Here is a 20,624-nt window from a genome sequence, read left to right as displayed (position 1 = left end):
GGCTATGGACGGAGCCCTGTGGTACCCCACAAGCGACAGGTCACACCAGTCTGATGTCACTCCATCCACTGTAACTCTTTGTGCCTGACCCATGAGCCAGCTGCTCACCCATCACATGAAGAGTTTATCCAGCTGAGTGCTGAGTATTTTCTCCAGAAGGGTTCTGAGAGAGACAGTATCAAAAGCTTTATGAAATTCAAAAAGTCATCAATGTTTTGAATTTCAAATTCAAATTCAAAATCAAAAAGAATATCAACTGGCTTCCCTTGATCAGTTGAGTGGGTAGATCAGCTGTGTTTGTGCCCTCCCTCCCATCCTCTGAAGAAGACTTAAGCCCTTCTGGTTCCAGCAGTTTCATTGATCCAAGGCAAAAGATCAGGACTGCTGCAGTAAAAGAAGGAGACTGGGAGCTAGCTTCTAAAATAGCAGCTTTTCCACTGCTATACAGGAGCTGGGGGGCAGGTTGACACAGGGACTGCTGCCCAGACAGCAGTCAGACCTGGCTGGGTGAATTTCCTCCATGGCAGTGCACCACAACCAGCTCTGGTTTGTCCGGGAAGGCCCGGGGCAGGCCGGGGGTGGTGGGCCCAGCTATAGCCCACTGAGGCCACTCACTTGCCAGCAGTGTGAGAGCCCAGGGTAACTGCTGCAGAACTGAAAAACACTGAAAAAAAAAATCCCTTTGGTAAAATTTTCAAACCTTGGTCACAACAAAAGGTTCTGGCATTTGTTTCTGTTATAATTAGCAGTGCTAAAACATTTTCTTTTAAAATATGCATTGAATCTCAATATAATACTGTGTAATATTTAAGGATCTTGATTGAACTTAATAATTTTTCCTGTATAAAATTCACAGCAATTTTCTGGATTGTTTTTACCTTCAAAAGAAAAATATATATTAATGTCTAACTTTCCTCTTCCACAAATCTTACATTTTCAGTTATGGGATTTCCAAATCTAAAATTAAATTCTGTTCTCAGTCATTTAAAAATTGTGTGAATATATTATTCAAGGATGGGAACTGTTGGCTATTTCTGGTTCATCTGGCAAATTAATAAATCTAGGCAAACCAGCCAAGGGTACAAATAAAACTCCATTGTTATTGAAACAACACTAACAACCTATTAAATATGCAGAGTAAAACCAAAGGCATAGACTACTAATACCCTGTGAAAAAGTCCTGAAAAGAAAGCAAACATAGAGATACTGATTTGGTTTAGCAGAGAAAGTGCTAGTGCAGTTAGATAACAACTTTCAAGTTTACAAGTTTGTTTATACTGTTAGCTATTGTTGCAATGCTAGCATTGTTACCTTGTTTGTTATGTGGTATGTTAAAGTTTTTAAGTATTCTTTACTTTTACTTTTCTTTTACTGTTTTTAGTCCAACAGAAGGAAGAGGTAACAAGTTTGGTTGGGACCACCCCACTGGCCTATGAGGATAGTTTTAATCTTAAACTGTGGGAAATGGAGATTTGGATTATGCTAATGTTAATGTTTATTCTGTTCTGTTTCATGTAGATGATTGTTCTATTTTTAAGAAAACAAGAAAAAGGGGAATGGAAACCTTGTCCATTACAGGGAAGCTCAGTAAGGCTACATATGTTTTTAATTTCTTGAACAACTCATTTATGGAGCCTAACCTCCTAAGTATTTGACATTTTTCCAATACAGTGCAAGCACAGCTAAAAGAAAGACCACTAGCTGTAATTAAAAATCTAGAAACCAGCCAAACATTAGGGCCTTTCCCAGTAATTTCCTGAGGGAAGGGATATGCTTGTGTCTCTACAGATAAAGGACTTCACTGGGTTCCAGCAAAATATCAAACTATCTAACTATCAAAATATCTGCAGCCTCTACAGGAACACCAAAAAGCTCAACAGGATGAAACCCAGGAAGAACCTGCAGAAAAGACACAATGAGGCTTGTGGATAGCCTTCTTTTGCCCCTTAGCCACTTCTGATTAATACCACCAGTTTCTTAGCTCTCTAAGAATGTTTAATTTTGAATTTTTAACTCCTATCCGCAGGTTATTCCACTGAACATGTCTCCTAAAGGACTCCTTCTTGTGGTACCCATCCTGATCCATGTCATACTCCTTGCTAAAACCCTGTCTGGTGATTCCCTGTTGTAGTTGCCATCTGGACATTTCTCATTCGCGGGAACAGAGTATGGCCTGCCATATTATCACACATTAAAGGAGGGCCGTGTTGCTTGGAGAGGCTCACTGTGTCAGCACCCAGCACAAAAATGATTAATAGCCAAAGAAATAGAGCAAAAAAGATCTACACATCATTTTGAATCTGACTGCAATGATGAGGCCACATTTTGGAGTAGAAACAAGAGAATAGCTGCCTCCATTTTACTATGTTGGCTGTCTGCAACAATAGCTTTAGGACAATTAGACAATCTCAGATGCCTCCTGAGTAAGCAAACCAGTGCCACCTCCCTTGTATTAAGTGGCTTGCTCTCAGATGTAGATGCCATCAGGCAGGCCACGCTGCAAAAAAGAGCAACAATAGACTTCCTGCTATTAGCCCAAGGATATGGTTGTGAAGATTTTGAAGGCATGTGCTGCATGAACCTTTCAGACCTTAAGTCCATACACAGAAGTATCCAGACTCTCAGGGAAGAAGTCAAGAAATTGCAGTAGAAGATGACAGTGACTGGTTCAATGGACTATTCAGTAAATGGAATTTCTGTAGTTGGACTCCAGTCAAAACAGGTTTACTGATTTTTGTAGTTGTTGTTGTGTTTATGTTGCTACCCTATTTTTTAAGTTGTCTGTTAAGGATTTTTCCGAAATCTTTACCGAAGGTCTTTACAATTCAAAGAGTAGGGGCAGATGTGGGAACTGAATGAGCTGGGGGAAATAAGACTTTGGACCAGGTTCCTGACAGGGAGGGAATAAACCTGAGGCCTTGGGAGGAGGGGTGCTGAGGGGATGCTGATGGAATAATTCCATAATAGGTCGTTTCCCTGGTCCACATTTGCAATTGGACCTTCACCCTCAGATACTCTTATGTAATACTGGGTTAACCATGCCCCCGGGTCTTTGGAAGCAGCCCTTTGGACCATGCAGTCTCTGTGAACATTAAATCCATCTTTGGGCACTCCATTGTACCTGTCCTGAACTACTCCATCATACTCAACCTGGCTGAACCAGGAAGGAGTTCTCAGAACCCCACCATGACAGATCTGAATGCAATAACCACACCATGTGGTTTTGTCATAAAGATCTGACAATGTTTGATAATAAAACACATAAGGATTGCACTGTTTTATGCAGGATTTCATTAATCTGAATAAACTATGTATTTAAATACCTTTGGACCTCTGAACCTAGAACACCACCCTCAATCTTAATATGTTATTACAAGTGTTGAGTCACAGTGAGATAGCTGCATTTTGGTAAATCCAGGGGCTTGTAGGGCATCATAAATAAAATCATCATAAATTAAATCAATTACAATTCTTCTGACAAATTTCAGGTTCTATTCAATACCTGTAAAGCAAACAAACATCTATGTGAAGCATGGGACTGGTTAGACATAATTTTTACAGTCCTTGAAGGTGGCAGCTTGTCTTCCCTATAGTGTATGGGAGAAAGATCTAACTACAGCAATTTTCTGGCAGGAGCTTAACACAATCAGCCCACCTCTAAAGCATCTCAGAAAACCCTAAGAAATACATAAACATCAGCCCTTTGGATGAGGCAAATATGGTAATATAGGGACTTTCCTTATTCTCTCCAGGAGACTGGACAACCATTTCTTAAAGTGGGAAAGTGCTGACCTCTCTCAGAAGGAGCACAGTGTCTGTTTGAGCTCCATTCTCTGGGGACCCAAATTCACCATTCCTTCCCATCTGGAGAAGAAGCTGATGGTGCATGATTACCATTTGAACACAGATGCCTGAAAAGGGGAGGTTAAGCAATAACACGGTGAAGAGATGAAGCCAGGACTGCTCCTCTGGCAGCTTCAGTGACACCATTCTCATTCTGCCAACTTTTCTGTAGGCTGGCAGGAAGGACTGGACCAAGTTCATCAGCTGTGCCATCAGGGTTTGGTAGCTGACTTGCTGGTAGCATGCCCTCCTTGTGACCCAGGAGGGGCCACACCTGGCTGTGCAGGAATGGCATGCCTTGAAATCCAGGTATAACAAGTCCAGCAAGGATCTCTGAGGCTTTTTAAACAGAAACACAGTTGATAAATAGAGGGCCTGGGATTCAGACAAAGTTGTATTGCTACAGGTCAACAATTTATATGCTACCTGAACTGTTGCAAAGGAACTGTGTGCACTTCCAGTTTGCACAAAAGGGGGTTAAAATAAGCCAAATTATATCAAGTGTGCAGAGCACATGCTTACTCCTTCACCAACTATGGCCTAGTGCTTCTTGCATTGTCATCTATGGTTGCATTACTGTAGCCTTTAGCACTTAGGAATACAGCTATCTTCAGAAGGATTTGTACGTGAGCTTTTGGGAAGTGCTCCTGACACTTCTTCTGGGTCCACAGTACTTTCCCAGGTACAGGATAGCAGCGGATAACTTGGGAGAAGCAGGGATGCTCCTGGAATCTGTGCCTCTGTCAGCATGAAAGATATGTGTACGAGACCATCTGGGCTTAGAAGCAACGAGAAGGACAAAAACAAGCCAGCCAAACCACACAAGGGAAAGCTCTTGCACAGATAAAGGAATGAAAACCACTGGATCAAAGACCAAAATGAATATTGCAGATTTCAGTGGCTGTAATTCCTTCATATAATAATACAACAGCCAAACTGCCAAGAAATGTGGTTGTATTTTGTCAATGAACCTGTCTCTCACACACTATTTTGTATGCTGTCAGTACAGAAATAACTACTCTGAGTCAAAGGGCTAATTGCAAGCAAAACCTGACAAGGGACAGGGTAGCAGTAAGCAGTAGACTTCTGGCTGCAAGAACACAAGTTATGATATTCTCTCAGCATCACTCCTGTTTTCCCTCTTTCAACAGAAAGGAATTGAAGCTTTTAGAGGAAAGAAAGACAACTGGTCTAAAAGTTCTAAAAGAATTTTCTCCCCATATTGTACTTTATTAACCTGTGGAATTAGCTGCTGAAACATCTCTCTCAGGCTGACCAGAAAGACAGATTAAATATCATAAAAAATCTGAAATATTTCTACATCTAATTTAAAAAAAAACAAAACAACAAACCAAAAAACCCACATATAATTACATGAGAGAGGAGAAAAATTATTTATGAAAAGAATCAAACCACCTCTGTCTTGGCATGTAAACTGACATTCTAAGCAGGAGACATAAATATATTTTTGTATTTGGTCATTGTTTACTGTGAGTAAACAATAAATAAAGAAATAAAGCAAAAAGATCTATGCATTACTTTGAATCTGACTGCAATGATGAGGTCACATTTTGGAGTAGAAACAAGAGAATAGCTGCCTCCATTTTACTATCTTGGGTGGCTGTGGTAAGCTTTAGCTGAAACAACATCTCTAGTCACAGTCAGACATGAAATTTTGGGCCAAAAATAATATTAATACCAGAAATCCAGCCTGCTCTTCATCTGTTTCACTGAGTTTATTCTCCAATACAGAAATTCTAAAAAAGTGAAAATACTACTCATACTTCCCTATGAACAAGCATAGTCAGCTCAAGTCAGCATTACGGCAGTAGGTGCTTTTTAAATTTATAGCCAGCTTAAATTTGGTAGAAGAAGGGAAGATAATGGTACCTTAGGGTTTCCTTAAAAGACATACATAGTCCTAAAATAAGGGTCATAGGCTCAGTACCTACATGAAAAGTTGAAGTCATTAACTCAGTAGGTTTTAGCTCACTATGTCTGTATCAGTTCTTACTGTGCTTGCAGAGGCCTTCAATTAGCTGAACTGTCTAAATAAACAAGAAAAACTAATACGATTACTACACCTAACATGAAATCATTTTTGGTTACCTACTGATATTAACAACTGCAGAGTAGTATCTTCTCAGCTGAGATGTTGTTGAACACAGTCAACCAAATTATATGTTCTTTTGAACTTCAAAATCCTTTGAACTTTGAAGTAACATGTCAGTTTATGACTGCATGATTACTTCAATCATAAGCAAGAAGCACATGGCTCAGCCAAAATATTATTTCAGGGCTTCAGGTTTCAGAACTGCTTCTTTTCAATTCTAACAGAGGAATAAAGTTTTCCTGTGATACATCCATGTGAGGATAAACACCTCACGCATAAGACAGAAGAATGTTTTCTTCCTTAGAATGAGAAGATTGTGGGAAAGTTGCATGCCTTAATCTGCTAGCTATTCTCTTTTGAGGCAGCCTCAGCACACTTAGTTCTCCTTGTTGCAAGGGCACACAGCAGGTTCATGTCCAACTTACTGTCCACCTGGAGCCTGCTTGTGATAAATCTGCTTGGTAAGGACAAGTGTATTATTCTAAACTGTTAGTGCTAAGTGTTCTTACCCATAGTCCCTTTTGGGCAACTAAAATAACAATCATCTGTGTCACCAGAAAAAACAAAGAAATTGAAGACAGTAGGAAAAACAAAAAGGTGATACACTGAAATAGCTGGCAAATTCAGTCAGTAATTCTACAACATGGAGTTCAGACAGACCAATGACAGTTTAGCCATCTGCTATGCAAGTTCTTATCCCTGGACAAATTGTAGAGATTTCCTTCTTATTCTGGAAAGCAGAATGGATATGTGGGAGGATGTATTTCATTTCGGCCCAATTGCAAGAGAGCTACCGAAAGATGTGAAAGCACCCGAGGAAATACAGTCTCCTGCTAGCCTGGAATGCCATGTTGCAGAACAGCTAAATTGGTCAGAGGAAATGTGTCCTATTTCTATCTGGAAAGGAAGACAAGACAAATAGGCAGTATTTCTGTTTTTCCTGACTTACTTTTCTTGGGATAATTTGAACAAAACCAAGTGAGATGGAGCTGCTGGCCCAGTTCAACTGGGAGGATCTCAGAAGCTGCCCTGAGGTCCTCTGGTACACTTTATATAGGTGTGAAATATTTCCCCTTCCTTGTTCTTCTCCAGCACACCTGAAGATGCAGCAGCAGCTGTGTGTTCAACTCACCCCCTGCTGTTGGCGAGACTGGTGTCCTTGTCCCATTTTCTGCAGTGTCCTTGAGCTGTGGAAAGGGAGAAAAGAAAATAGCTGACAAGAAACATATTTGCATGAGCATAAATGACTGCATGCGACATTTGGGCTACCTTCCGTGTGGTATTAAACTTCCATAAGGGAAAACCAACAGGCTTGTACTATCATTGGGTCACTTCTGAGGATGAAAAAGCAAGGCCAGCTCCTCTTCCCAGTCCAGACTCCAGAAGCCCACTGCTTAAAAGATAACAAGATACCTATCACAACCTAATCTTAATTCCCTTCATGCCAGTCATACCCATGAACACATCTAATTTATCTAATTTTTCTTAGATTTTATGTAGATTTCATCTGTGATTTTTGATTGGATTGCAAGATCTTTATAGTCTTCAGATTAGATTAGATTTTACCAGTTTTCCTTACAGCACTCCAGATGTCGTTCACCAGTACTGAGGATCAGGATCCTCTCCCTCAACCCGCAGTCAGTGCTCTTCCTAATGCACCCACCCCAGGATCCCAGTGGCCTTCTTGGTAACCAGGACACACTGCTGGCTCATCGACAGCTTGCTGTCCACCATGAACATGAAGGACCCACATGTCCTTTTCCACAGAGCTGCTCTCCAGCTGGTGCAGCTGGCCTGTGTTAGTGCCTGGGGTTGTTCCTCCCCAGGTCTAGGGCCCTGCACCAACCTTTGTTGAATTTCAGATGTTTCTTCTCTTCCCATCCCTCCAGCCCATCCAGGTCTCACAGAATGGCAGCACAACCCTCTGGGATGTTGGTCACTCCTCCCGGCTTTGTTGTCAGGGGACTCACTGAGGGTGCGCTCTGTCCCGGCCTCCAGGTCATTCATGAGTACATTGAACAAGACTGAAGCCAGATCTGACCCCTGAGGAACCCCACCAGCTACAGGCCTCCAGCTACACCCTGTGGCACTGGTCACAGCCCTCTGAGCTCTGTCATTCAGACAGTTCCCCAATTCACCTCACTGTCCTCTCAGCTAGCCCAGACTTCCTGAGCTACCTATGGGCACGCAGGGGAAACAGCCTCAAAAGCCTTACTGAAGTCAAGATGTCCCCACTGTTCACTTCTCCCCTGTCCATGCAAACCATATGTAGTTTGGACAAAACCTTCATTCTGAGACTTTTTCCCTGTTTAAAACCAAATTAGAAAAAAATCATGAGAAACATATTGAATTGTTTGATAGCTAGTTTTGTATTGCACATTTCTATTTCCATCCAGCTCTGTTCTTCTCCAAAGGATTTCTCATGCCTTGATCTGTACAGATATTCAGGTCACAAGCTATGTCCTGCTTTTGCCATTCACTGTTGTGAAATGCTTCTCTTTCCTGGAGAAAATTACATTGAGATGGTGCCACAGTACTTACCTTAGTGAAATTAATATATCAACATGATGTTGTTGTTGTTGTTGTTGTTGTTGTTGTTGTTGTTGTTGTTGTTATGACTGATGATTTATAATTCTTACAATTATAATTAATAACAATAACTAATTGCTACTAAAAGCTGCTTACCAAGTTGGTTCGCTTTAGATTTGCATGGAAGGGAGATCTTATTCCACACCTAGTCCTTGATTACAAATTTTCACTCCAGTCTGTACCATGATAAGCCACCACTTGCAAGCTGGAAATATCTTGGCTGGCAAGTGAGAAACTGGGCTAGAACGATGTGCTACACTTGTGAGAGTAAAACACAGCCTGTTCACATGAGAGTAACCAAAACTTAATGAGTTCAAAATTAATTAGTGCATGGGGAGTTGTTGAATCCTGCCCCCAAACTATGGTAGTCTAAGAGCATCCACAATCCCAGACTGCATCCCAATGTAAAAAATCCTGTACACGGTACCTATGTCTGCTGGGCAATAGTTAGGCAAAGTGCTTTATGCCTGCAGCAGCTACACAATCTGAAATGTGAAAGCAGACATTTGCAAACCCCACTATTTTATATGTTCTTCATAAGAGGAAAAGAAAAAATACATCACCGTTTCAAACAGCTTAATATTTTTAGACAATCAAGTTTTTCTTTCAAGGTTCAATTGGAATTCTAGTCCTGTACATTACAGCAGCTTTTTTTCTGACACTTCTGTTAAAATTCAAAGACAGCTCCTGTCCAAGAATAATTTCAGCTTCTGAGTTACAGATATTTTCTCTACACAGTAGAGCAATGAATCAAAGTGTTTAAAATCAGCCTGCTGTAATATTTCACAGTCCTGCCAGAGACAGAAACACAGTAGCCAAACTGTAAACAGCCCTGTTTCCTTGCAGTCCTGTTCAACGTCATGCAAGAACTTACATCTCTCTTTAGCATTGGAGCCCATAGAAAAAGCGACAGATGTAAATCTAAGTTGTGCATAAGCATTTTCAAGACTGAAATTTGGTAATTTAACTTCAAAAGTGCATGTATTTTAGGTGAGCTCTTGAGCATCATGGAGCAGCAATTCTTTTCCTTCAAAGGAAAGTGAAGGTCCACTTTGTTTTTCCTTTTTTTTCTCCCCTTTTTGAAGTTACAAAACAAAGAAGACAGAGGAACACCAGGCCATTTGGAAATCTAGGCCAGGAAAATTATTGGAAGCTTAGCTGCTTCTGAATTGCACTTCTTAAGTTTATTAGTATTAATATTAGTATCAGTATTAGTATTATTAGTATTATTAGTATTTACTCTATGCAAGTAGCCAAATGGGGATCTTCATGAGTTAATTTTCAAATATTCTCAAGAGCATAGATAGCTCACAGAATATTTTTATCCTGGAAATGTGAACTATTGCTGATCAATTTTACTTCACTGTAACACAAGTTACAGAAAAAAGTATGACAGAAAACTTTTCCTGACAAACTTAATTATAGTCTTTGTTTGAGAAGAAAATGTTTTTTGTATCACCTACCTGAAGTTTTGCTACTGCTCCCAGGGAGGACTACACCAGTGTGCTTTACCCATGGATAGTAACACATCTCTGTGTAACAGAATATGGCTTGATTAAACTCTGCTCACCTGCAGCTAAGCAGTTATGTCTTCCCACAAGCAGTCTTCCATCTCTGGCTTGATATCTGCATGAAAAATAACAGTATTATTCTTCTTCTCATCTGTGCTTTCAGAAGAACATTGCTTATTACTACTTTCAGCGCTATTCATCCCTGCAGCAAGTGACTTCCCTGCTCTGGTCTCAGGCAGTACCAGGTTCTGACTGAATCTGTCTGAATGTTTACTTAGGAAGACCTCCAGATGTCTGCAGTGTCACGAGCACCATGCCCAATTTGAGTTCTGCACTACAGACCAGACAGAAATTATCTAGATTTTTCCCACTCTTCAATGTTTAATCAGTTGCATTATCAGTCACACACACGTCATTATGACTCAAAAGTGTCTCCCACTCAGAACCAAAACTCCTTTAGAAGAAACCCAGGAAAACAAACATGATCTAAACAAATCCGAACAAGTATCACTCTGCATATATTAGGGAAATCCATAAAGAAAAGGTATGTCACAGTTCCATGTGAAAGCTGAGCAAAACATCCTCTAGCAAAACCTCCAGCAGGGATCCACAGCATATGTTAGGAATCCTTTTCATCTCAACAAAACAGGCTGATTTTGCAGGCAGTGTTTTCAGCTGACATTTTTCCTACTCAAGATGTAAAAAAAGCTACATTATTTTGCTATAGTGGCTGTCAACATCAGAATATTTTCTCATTTTTGTTTTGAATTCTCCTGAAATTTTGAATGTTTTTAACTAGATAAAGTGCAGGTCCTTTTTAAAACTATAACCTGGTATTTATAATTCTCTAAATAGGCATTCTCATGGAATTTTGCAGTACTATAGTGAGAATGACATAAGAGCTTGACGGGTCAGTATAATTAGTCTATGTGCATCAGCCTAAATTAGATTTCCCCATTGCCATTGTTGGTCCAGTAACATTCATGGAAGAAAATATTTTATACTAGACTCAGTCCAGGCTGACCAGAGTCCTGAGCACTGTGGCTGCATTCAAACATCTAAAAAAAAGCCATTAACATTAAACTAAGAGTGAAGGGTCTGGACTTCCTTGCCAAGTGACATGATTAGAGGACCACACTTCTTTTGTGGTTTTTCTCAAATCCCTTAAAGCCCCATGAATGGAGTACAGTACAAAAGCACCCTAGGCAAATATCTAGCCATGCCAGTTTCATCACAGTCCCATGCTCACATGGCTGTGCTCTTTGGAGGACTACAGGCTTGTGAATTAGTGCATCTGCACTGTTTATTCGCCTTGAAGAAATGACATGATGGAAAACCATGTCTCTGCCCAGGGATCACCGCTCATGTCAAGAAGTGTGGAACGTGTGGAAAATGTGACCACATTTTCACCATTAAATACACTTTGTAGGAGCTGGGGTCATAGAATCACAAAATTATTGGATTGGAAGGAACCTTAAAGATCATCTAGTTCCAACACTCCTGTCAGGGCCAGGGACGGCTTCCCCTAGATCAAGACAGTCAGCTTTAATTCCATCCTGTAACCTGTCACAAAGAGCAGAATTGCTAGCAAAAGGTCTATGTAGAAACAGGTGGAAAGGAGTGGGATTTTTTGGAGAGTGTAAGAGGAAATGATTAAACAACACAGCTCTTGAATGTAAGCAATGTAGGAAAGAAATGAAGATTGGCATAATGAAGGAGAATACTTTTGCCTTCAAGAATTCTACAAATGGAGGAACTAGCTTGGCCCTAGATTCAACATGACCAGAACAACAGACATAACAGTCCTCTTGCATAATACCCATAAAAGTTCAATTTAATCTTATTTTCTCATGGCTTCCTGCTCATGATCCTACTACCAGTTAGGCACACCTCCAACCCAGTAAAATAGTATTGCTATTGCAGAGATATTTAAGAAATATATCCTTCTTTCTCTTCAGGTTCAGACTGATTGTTAAAACTGCCTCTAAACAAAAGGTAAATTTACCCTGCAGTCTTGGCCAGGACATTTTGTCTGTTTAGTAAAATACAATCAGATTATTTTCACTCTGTTTAAGTGCAGACAAACTGCATTCTCTCTGCAAAAATCCCAGTGCATGCTAGGAGCCAGGATTTGTTCCCCTCCCTGTGGACAGTGATGGACATTGCACCTATTATTTTGCAGGGCAGAAATGTGTCTTTTTGTGAGTAACTTTTGGTGAAGAATCACATCTGTTAATGTTTTTGAATCCATCACTCTATTACTAGCTCAAAAGGAAACATTTTCCTGCTGGTTACAAAAAGAGGTTTAAAACTTTACAGGGAACACAAAACAGGTCCATTTCATTTTCCAGAAAACAGCAAGCATTTCAAATTCTAAATTCACTGGGATTATCAGTCATCTCTTTTCTGCTCTTTAAGTCTGCATGCATTGACATGGACAGAAGTATCTCCCTGTTAGTCTCTTCTTCCTTGTCTCCCTGTGTGCCAAGGGTTGACTGGAGCCAGAAAACAGGGTTCAAGAAAGCAACCTGGTCCTTCAATGCCAGCACAGCTCTGAAAATACAAAAGAAGATACAAATGTCTTAATCTGTGTAACATACGGATTGCCAAGGAAACAGTCGAGTCCCATGGGAGTAACTACGAACCAGAATGGAGTCTGGCCTAATTTATGTCAATCTGTACATGAATGCTTTGCTCCAAGAATAACAAGAGCAAGACAGCAAATCTTTCAAGCAGTTACACCAATTTCCTGCAATAATCTGAAAATATGAATGCTGTGGTTACACCGTAAGAGCCCAACAGCAAATGGCTAGACCCACCCCTATAAAGAAACAGACTCTCTTGACAACTGCACATCTCTCTGGAACAAGGTAAAGAGAGGCAGCACTTTTAATTCACTCAGTCAACTATCCCCTTGGAAACATGAGGACACACTACTATCAGAGATGGAAGACTCACACTGCTAATGCAGGATGAAGACACTGGTGCTCTCTGCTGCTGCAGAGATGAAGTGTATGAGCTGAATCCCATGAAAATCCTTATTTTCATAAACCACTAAGGAAGGCAGCCACATCTCATGCTGCAGCCCACTGCAATTCAGCAGACTTCCCTTGTGCTAGGTGAAGGACACACACAGCTTAACAATAACTCAAGTCTGACAGTTTTTAAGTATGTTTTTTAAGGATACATTTCAGCTGATATGTCCTTAGGCCTGGCTGACTGTTTTGTTGCATAAATGTTTATGCCAGCTGAAGCAGAAGAGTGAGAACAGGAATACTAGGGTGGGAGTTTCCCTTTGAGCACCAGTGTAGGCACACAAAATTTTAAAGTGACAGAAAACTACATAAGTTTGTTTAGGGGAAGTAACACATAGAAAAGAAGACGTCTTCTTACTATATATAACCTTGAAAATCAGATCATGTACCGGAAGTTCCTAAATGTAAGCAAAGTTCTTCGGAAAACCACTTCTCTTTTCTTTTCCATTCTCCTCCCTCTAGTAAGCTTAACAACAGAACAAAACAATATCAAAGCTCAGTCCTTGGCAGTTGGGCAATATTACAACAGAATTGAGTAATACAAATTACAGCCTTGCCATCTTTATGACTGTGATCTTTTTTTGTGGCTTAAGAATCTGGATGCCAGATTTCTGAGGGTTTTAAAAATAAACAATGAAGTGCAGCAAAGAAGTAAACATGCAATGAGGAAGAACTGTTATGAGTGAAATCTTACTGGATGAATTAGCATAATTAAGAAAATTTATCTCTACCTCTCTTGAAAATACATTTATATAATTATACAATTATTCTGTAGTGCTGCCTGTCAAAAAAAGTCAGGATAAGGCATCTGGGATGCGCCTGCCCAAGGGAAAGAAATTTTACTGTAAATCTTTCTTTCTTCTTTGGGCAATTGCTGAGTCTGGCTCTTTCCTGTAACATGCTCATGACTTTGCAAGCTCACTCTCCCAAATCCTTAAGCAAAAATTTGGGTTTATGATTCCAAGTTCCCTTACTCAACAGTGTGTGAGAGCAGTTGTTGCTGGCAATGAGACCTGTGTGGGCTCTCAGTGAAAAGCTCATGAAGTGCTTTTTGGATAGATAGATTAATGGACTGAGACTCCAAAGGTGAGTATAGACAACAGTCCCTGCATTTAGCAAGGGACTTCTTTTAAATAAACTCTCACTCACAATTTTACCTTTGGGTCCCATTCATCTTTGAGGTGTAGGAGAAAGTGATCACATGTACTTGTTGAGATTCTCATTCTCCAAGTCCGCCCAAACCTCATCTTCACTCTTTGCTGGAGTAACTGTCTACTTTAGCTTTTCCAGAAATTTTTATCTATCAGTGAATCCCAGAACACGCCTGTGCAGTTCCCTGACCCATCATAACCTAACAGCTCCCAATCCACTTATCTATGTATTGTTGCTTTTTGTTTCTTGATAGAAATATTTGATTCAGTCAGAAAACACTGAAAAGTGGCAAAAAGCTTTTTTAAAATATCTTCTGGAATTTAGAGAAAATAGAGTTTATCTGTAAAGGCATCTGTGAACCAATTCTTCACTTTTCATTGCTGGCACACATTTTGCATACAACCTACAGGTTTATGCTTTGTCACATTGTTATAAGCATACTGGACTTAAGGGGCTTTGTGTGGCTATTTTCTGGACTTCACAGTGTAACTATTGTGTTTCATGCACAGCCTCTGGACTCTTCATCGTGAGTGGAAAATACCAGGTTTTCATCCACCTTAAAATATTTCCAAACCCTCAGAGCAGACAGCTTGAGATCATCAGACAGTGATATCCTTGTATATTGACCATCTCAAATGCTGATGACAGAAATCTGCAAATCAATGATAGCCTCAGACATAATTACACATATATTTTCTTTTACTCAGTTTACTAAGTCCTTTACAAGTTTACAAGAGGGCTTTCTTGAACCAGACTGAAGACTGTCTAAACCCAGGGGAGGCTCACTGTTATTTTCAAGAGAATTTTTTTTTTCCCCATGATGAAATAGACATGTCCAAAGATTGCCCTTACCATTTCCAATATTTTTTGATCCATTCAATTGAGTTATCCTGAACTGCCCTTGTGTACACATGTGGGGAAATAATGACATTTCCAGCACCTTCAGTTGTCAAAATATGTTTAGGTTTTCTTTAATTCTGCTATGAGAAACTGACTTTGTTTGAATGCCATCAGACTTATGTCGAGATCAACAACCACTTTGATACTCTCCCCAGTGCTCATTTCTTTTTCTTGAGCAAAACAATTCAAAGACTGGAATATAAAGTACATACAAAGAGTCAAACTGGATCACATCAAAGGCCCATGTGGTCCTGATTCCCATCAATGTACAAAACCACATACTTTAGAATCTATGCAAGGTCAGGACAGAGCTGCAATTGTACTTCTCCAGAATATTATCATGGCTGTTAAGTTTTGTGGCTCTGGAAACATCATAAGCCAAAATAATTTCTCTGTAAATTAACCACCCTCCAGGTGGAACAGGAAGAATTGTTTTCCATTAATTTGTCCTGTCTCCTTCTGAATCCAGGAAAAATTAAGCTTGCAATATTTTTTGGAGGAAGGAGGCCCACAGCTCACCTACATATTATGTGACAAGCCGTGTCCTTTCCTTGCTATGAATGTGCTACCCCTTGGTCTAATTTGAGGTCCCCTAATTATTTTAATGTGAGAAACATTAATTTCCTTATTTATTTTCTCTGTTCCTGTCAGGATGGACCTCAATCATATTCCTGTCAGTCATCTCTCTTCTTAAACAATCCTGCTTTGTTCCACATTATCAAAATCCCAGCGTTATGCACATACAAAGAACCACAGGGCCCTAATACCAGATGCAGATTCTAAAAGCTACAATAGCACAAATACTTCAGATAGAAAAATTGTCAAAAATCACAAGGAAAGCTGACAAAATAAAATCTAATATTGTCGAAAAATAATATTACAAATAACTGAAGAAAGCAAAAAAATATGAAGACCATGCGTTTCTACAATCTTCCCTTCAATGCAAGGAAAAGATCACACAGCTTCCATTTGCATGTCAAAAGATTTACTTTCACAGAAGTGTGTGGGGATGCCTGCAGATCAGAGAAGACATTAATGTTTTCCTACTTTACCAAAACCTCTGGTCATTGTGACAAGCAGTCACCTATGTATAGGTATTAGCTTCAATAAAAAAGCTGACACTGTTCTAGGCTGAATGCATCAGCCTTAAGTGTCCCACTTTTCCCTCTAGTATACTATGTGGGATTTGAAGCACCTTGGAAACAGCAAAAAGTGAATCTCATTAATCATTAAATCCTCTTATGACTGGACTGACAGCTACTGTGAGAAATGTCAGCTTCACACGACACAGACACAGAGAAGAAGCTTGTAATGGAAAATCTTCCTCATCTGTAACTAGAATATCATGAATTAGAGGCAATAATTGGCCTTACAAGCAAAGAATAATGTCATCATTACTCTTACTACTTGTCACTTTAAATCTTGGTATTAGATGATGGCTCTAAGATGTTCACAGCTAAAAATTTCTGGCTTCAGTCCACGTGAACATGTTATCCCCTGTCTATCTGAAGAGAAAACTGCAAATAGCCATCTCTATATAGGACCTCTATCTGGAGTGTAATTTCACTGTGAGAAACTGGCATGCTTTAACTATGGCTAAGCATACTGAGAAGTCAACATGAAACTCTGAGCAATACAAGTTTTTGATCTTTAAAAAGATGATAACCTTAATTTTCCAGTTATATTTTTACATAATGAGAACAGGCCCTATTACCTGGAAGAACAGAAAATCTGTTACCCAACCATACAAAATTTTCTTTGTAAAAGACGAACACTTTGAATAATTCAAATTCTTAACATGAAAAAAGGAAAAGTGAAGAAGTGTTTCAATTAAACTTTGTTAGCATCTCCAGTATTTCTACTGTGTGAAGTTGTCTACATCTGTGGCACCTGAGCTGCTCCAAAATCTGTAAAGTATAAAAGCTCATGTTATATATATGTTATAAATTCTTAAAGGGAAGGAGTTAGCCACTGGTATAGGGATGACATGACATGACATGATGTAATGTTTCTAATAGTAATTTTTTTATTTCTTTAGGAAATAAACAAGTGACACAGTTGAGTGAACTCACAAGGCCTGTTTACACCAGCATTCAAATTACATGAGCATACATTTTTTCTTGCCTAGGAATTTAGTCTCTGGTTTGGTGCAGCAAAGACTTCAGCATAGATACAAAATACCAGAAAATGTCTACTTTTGGCAGATGTACACACAGCAAATGGCAGGACCTCTAGAGTAAACATAACTCACTTCTGCAGAAAATGGCTTAAACTCCTGATATTAGCTAAGAATTTGGCTACAGAAACCAATCAAATGTCGGCCTCTTGTATAATACTTGACTCGAGCTGATATCATCCTCACTTTAAAATGAACTTTTATAAACTCTCTGAGCATCCTCTCAAATTATTTTTCCTTGGTGAAGCCCTTCATTTAACTGGCTCTGGACAAACTATCCAAATACAATTTTTCATCCTGAGAAGAGTCCAGATTCATACAGATACAATCAGGATATATCTAAATTTGCCTGCAAAAAAAAATTAATGGGAATTAACAGTGTAATCTGACAAGGACAATGGAAAGTTAATTAAGAATTAATGTAGGTAGTTAGGACTAAGGTATCATTTACCAAATGTCCCTCTTACCATCTTTTGTATGGCCTGGCCCAAATCACTTCAGTCGCTGGGTTGGTGTTGGTTTGTTTTTTGTTTTTTCTTTAACCATTTCCTATCCTGTCAGTTTTCAAGTACTTTGGAAATAGATGTCATCTCTTAGTAAGCGGACTATGTCGTCTTCCTTAGAGTCTAAAGCCAGTGAACTGAATCATCATGGTTTTCCTGGAATTGCCAGGTACAGAGGAGATAGATAATTCCTTGAACCACCTGCAGGAAACTGGCAGTGTGAATTTTCATACCAAGATGATGAGAAACATATTAACACTCTCTTGTCCCATCACACTAGTGATAATAAATTAAGATAATATAGAAAGCTATCATCCACCTTCACCTGATAGTATCATTCTTTTTTTCCTGGAAAAATACGTATTTTTTGCCAAATGGACTATTACTTGATAATCTACTCTTGTTAGTTCAGACAAAGTTTTCCTATGTCCTGAACAAGGCCAAATAGCACTTATTTCCAAACGGAGTGATCTTTCAGGAGTGAAGTAGCTGAAATCCAAGCAAGTCTGTACATAAAGAACTGAGAATGTAATGTAAAAGTAGATGTGAGGATTTAATAACAGTCTGCATCATAGTTACCAAAGAATATGTTCCTTTAAAATCCAATTGTATTCCACAAATAACGGGGAATCAGAAATGGGTTTGCGTCTTCCTTGCTTTTTTACTTTAATGGTTTTCCTCACTGAAGAAAAAGGACTACCAATCTGAGGAAATGTAAATAACCACAATGAAAATGTGTTTTTTTCAAATTCCATAGCGTTGCCACTTAAGAGAAAAAGAAAAATACTTCTGGCTAGCATTATAATGAACTTCATTAAAATCAAAGCAATATAGAGCACTGCATGGGCTAGAGACCTCACCCCCAAGATGGGCTCTGGGCTAGCCAACAGCAAATACAGTTAACAGGATTTTACTGAATGAAAGAGAAAATGTCACTGGTCAGGCAGGCTTGTTAAATCAGTCTAAGAGGAGACAGTGGCAGGACACGGTACTTGCAGTCTGCTCCACAGTGAGTCTTCTCTTAAGCACTTTACAAAACAGTGACTTAAATCCACAGTGCATCTTCTTGTAGCGATGATTGGTGTGTAGCCCAGAAAAGAGACAAGAAGTTATTAATAAAGTAAATTTTTTATATGTTTCTTTTTATCTGATCAGTGTCTACAGTGGGTGAGACACTATCTAAATTAGGCCTGCAAATATATATTATTTCTTTCACTCTGGAAGAATTTGTGGTATGATAAGAAGGTGAGAGTTGGGGCATGTAGTTACTGTAGGCTCCTTTGGAAGCCAAGATTGTCAAACCTGAATTCCTGAGATAGCATTACTATCTATATAGTTAAAATAAGAGTAATTTGTCTCATTTCTGAAAGTCTTGCTATTTCAGATTGCATTGCTGCAAACTGGAAAAAAAATCTATTTCCCAGATGAAAAGGCATTCTCCAAATTCTTTACTGAATGCATTTTCCTTAATGAAAGTGTATTTTACAGCCAAATATAAACATAATTTCAAACAGAAGAGAGAAAGTTAGAAGGTTTTGTCCCTGAAAGTATAGTCTATAATGTAAGGAACAAAGGAAATGCCCAAACCCAGTCTGCCTCAGCATCTTAAGAAAAAACCCACCTGGAGAAAAATTACTTTCAGGATCTAGGGTGAGACATGAGGAAGCTGATATATAGACTCACAACACGAGTTAAATGTAGCCATGAACAGAGGGACAGTGCCAGTTCAACATCAGAGGATTTTCCTTCTATAAGCTTTTGCCTGTTTTCTCACCTGAAAATGTTCCAACTAGGGCAACAGGTAACATAAATAGAAGAGGTGCCTTTTATAATGGCTGCCTTCACATTATGCTGCTTTGCTGGTGATTTTGTGAAAGGCTGAGGATATTCTCCTATAATGCCCTTGTCAGAAAAGCTATGGGAAACCCAGACACAGGTTTTGTGGAAAAAAGAGCTCTTTGCTAGCATTCTTGAGAGAACATGTACATTACTGTCACTGAAAATAGTCTACCCTTGTCTTCACCTTCCTCTGTGGGCTCCCATCTCTTTGTAAAGCTAAATATAAGCTGCCTAGCTTTGCTTTTGCACGCCTCTTGAAGCCTGCTCATGCCATAATGTCTACATCATGAAGTACCTTGGGAGCTGTGACAGCTTCTCAGGACCCTTAAAAGTTTAATTGTAGCAAGATTTCTAAGGATTGTTAAGACTGAGACTAGTCAGATGAGGACATTCATCCCATCTGCAATCATTACCCTCTACTTAACTACCACAGTGTTCTCAGAACTCCCTTTTGCTGAGGTTCTTTCCAAGTTGAGCTGGAGGGATAACACAGCAAAATTTGCCACACTAATGAACTTGTCCCCTTATTTTGTGTCATCTTCTGGCTTGTCTGTCTATCCCTTGTGCTTAATACGCAAACTGGATGTCTTCTGGAGCAGGATGCTTTATTTTGGACTGCCCAAAAAAGCAACCACACAGCAACAACATAGGCAAGGTTCTTAGCCACAACATCCAGCAACTTTATAAAAGCACGTCTGAGTTTCAAATGTGGTTGGAGATAGGTCTGATTCTCTTCAATACTGAGATCAAATGGGATGTGGAAATGTGGGAAAGGGGTTTTGTAAAAGCAAGTGCACACATACACACATGCACAAGAGCACACACACCTCTGTATACATCTATACATTGATGATGTGCTAAAGGCAGATAGGTAATAATCCTAAATGTGCAGTGGATCTTTTCCATAATCCAGCACATATACCCCTGTGAGACTCTGGGTAAATATATCTAATCCAGCTTTCC

At 39.4% G+C, this 20,624-nt stretch overlaps 1 long non-coding RNA gene across 4 annotated transcripts in view; it reads right to left on the bottom strand.

Annotated features, from left to right (window-relative positions):
- The window catches only part of LOC117245640, a 69,931-nt gene extending 59,548 nt beyond the window's left edge, over window positions 1–10,383 (bottom strand). For all 4 annotated transcript variants that reach the window (XR_004500556.1, XR_004500558.1, XR_004500559.1 and 1 more), the window contains exons 1-2: window positions 10,116–10,383; window positions 7,089–7,143 (exon numbers count right to left, since the gene is read on the bottom strand). This is a non-coding gene — a long non-coding RNA (uncharacterized LOC117245640). The remainder of the gene's footprint in view (window positions 1–7,088; window positions 7,144–10,115) is intronic.
- Window positions 10,384–20,624: the final 10,241 nt, after the last annotated feature.

The sequence above is a fragment of the Parus major genome, chromosome Z (genome assembly GCF_001522545.3).
Source record: "Parus major isolate Abel chromosome Z, Parus_major1.1, whole genome shotgun sequence".
In the NCBI taxonomy this organism is placed as follows: Eukaryota; Metazoa; Chordata; class Aves; order Passeriformes; family Paridae; genus Parus; species Parus major.
The sequence above is the reverse complement of the archived record's forward strand: the minus strand, read 5'-3'. Positions and strand labels throughout refer to the sequence as shown.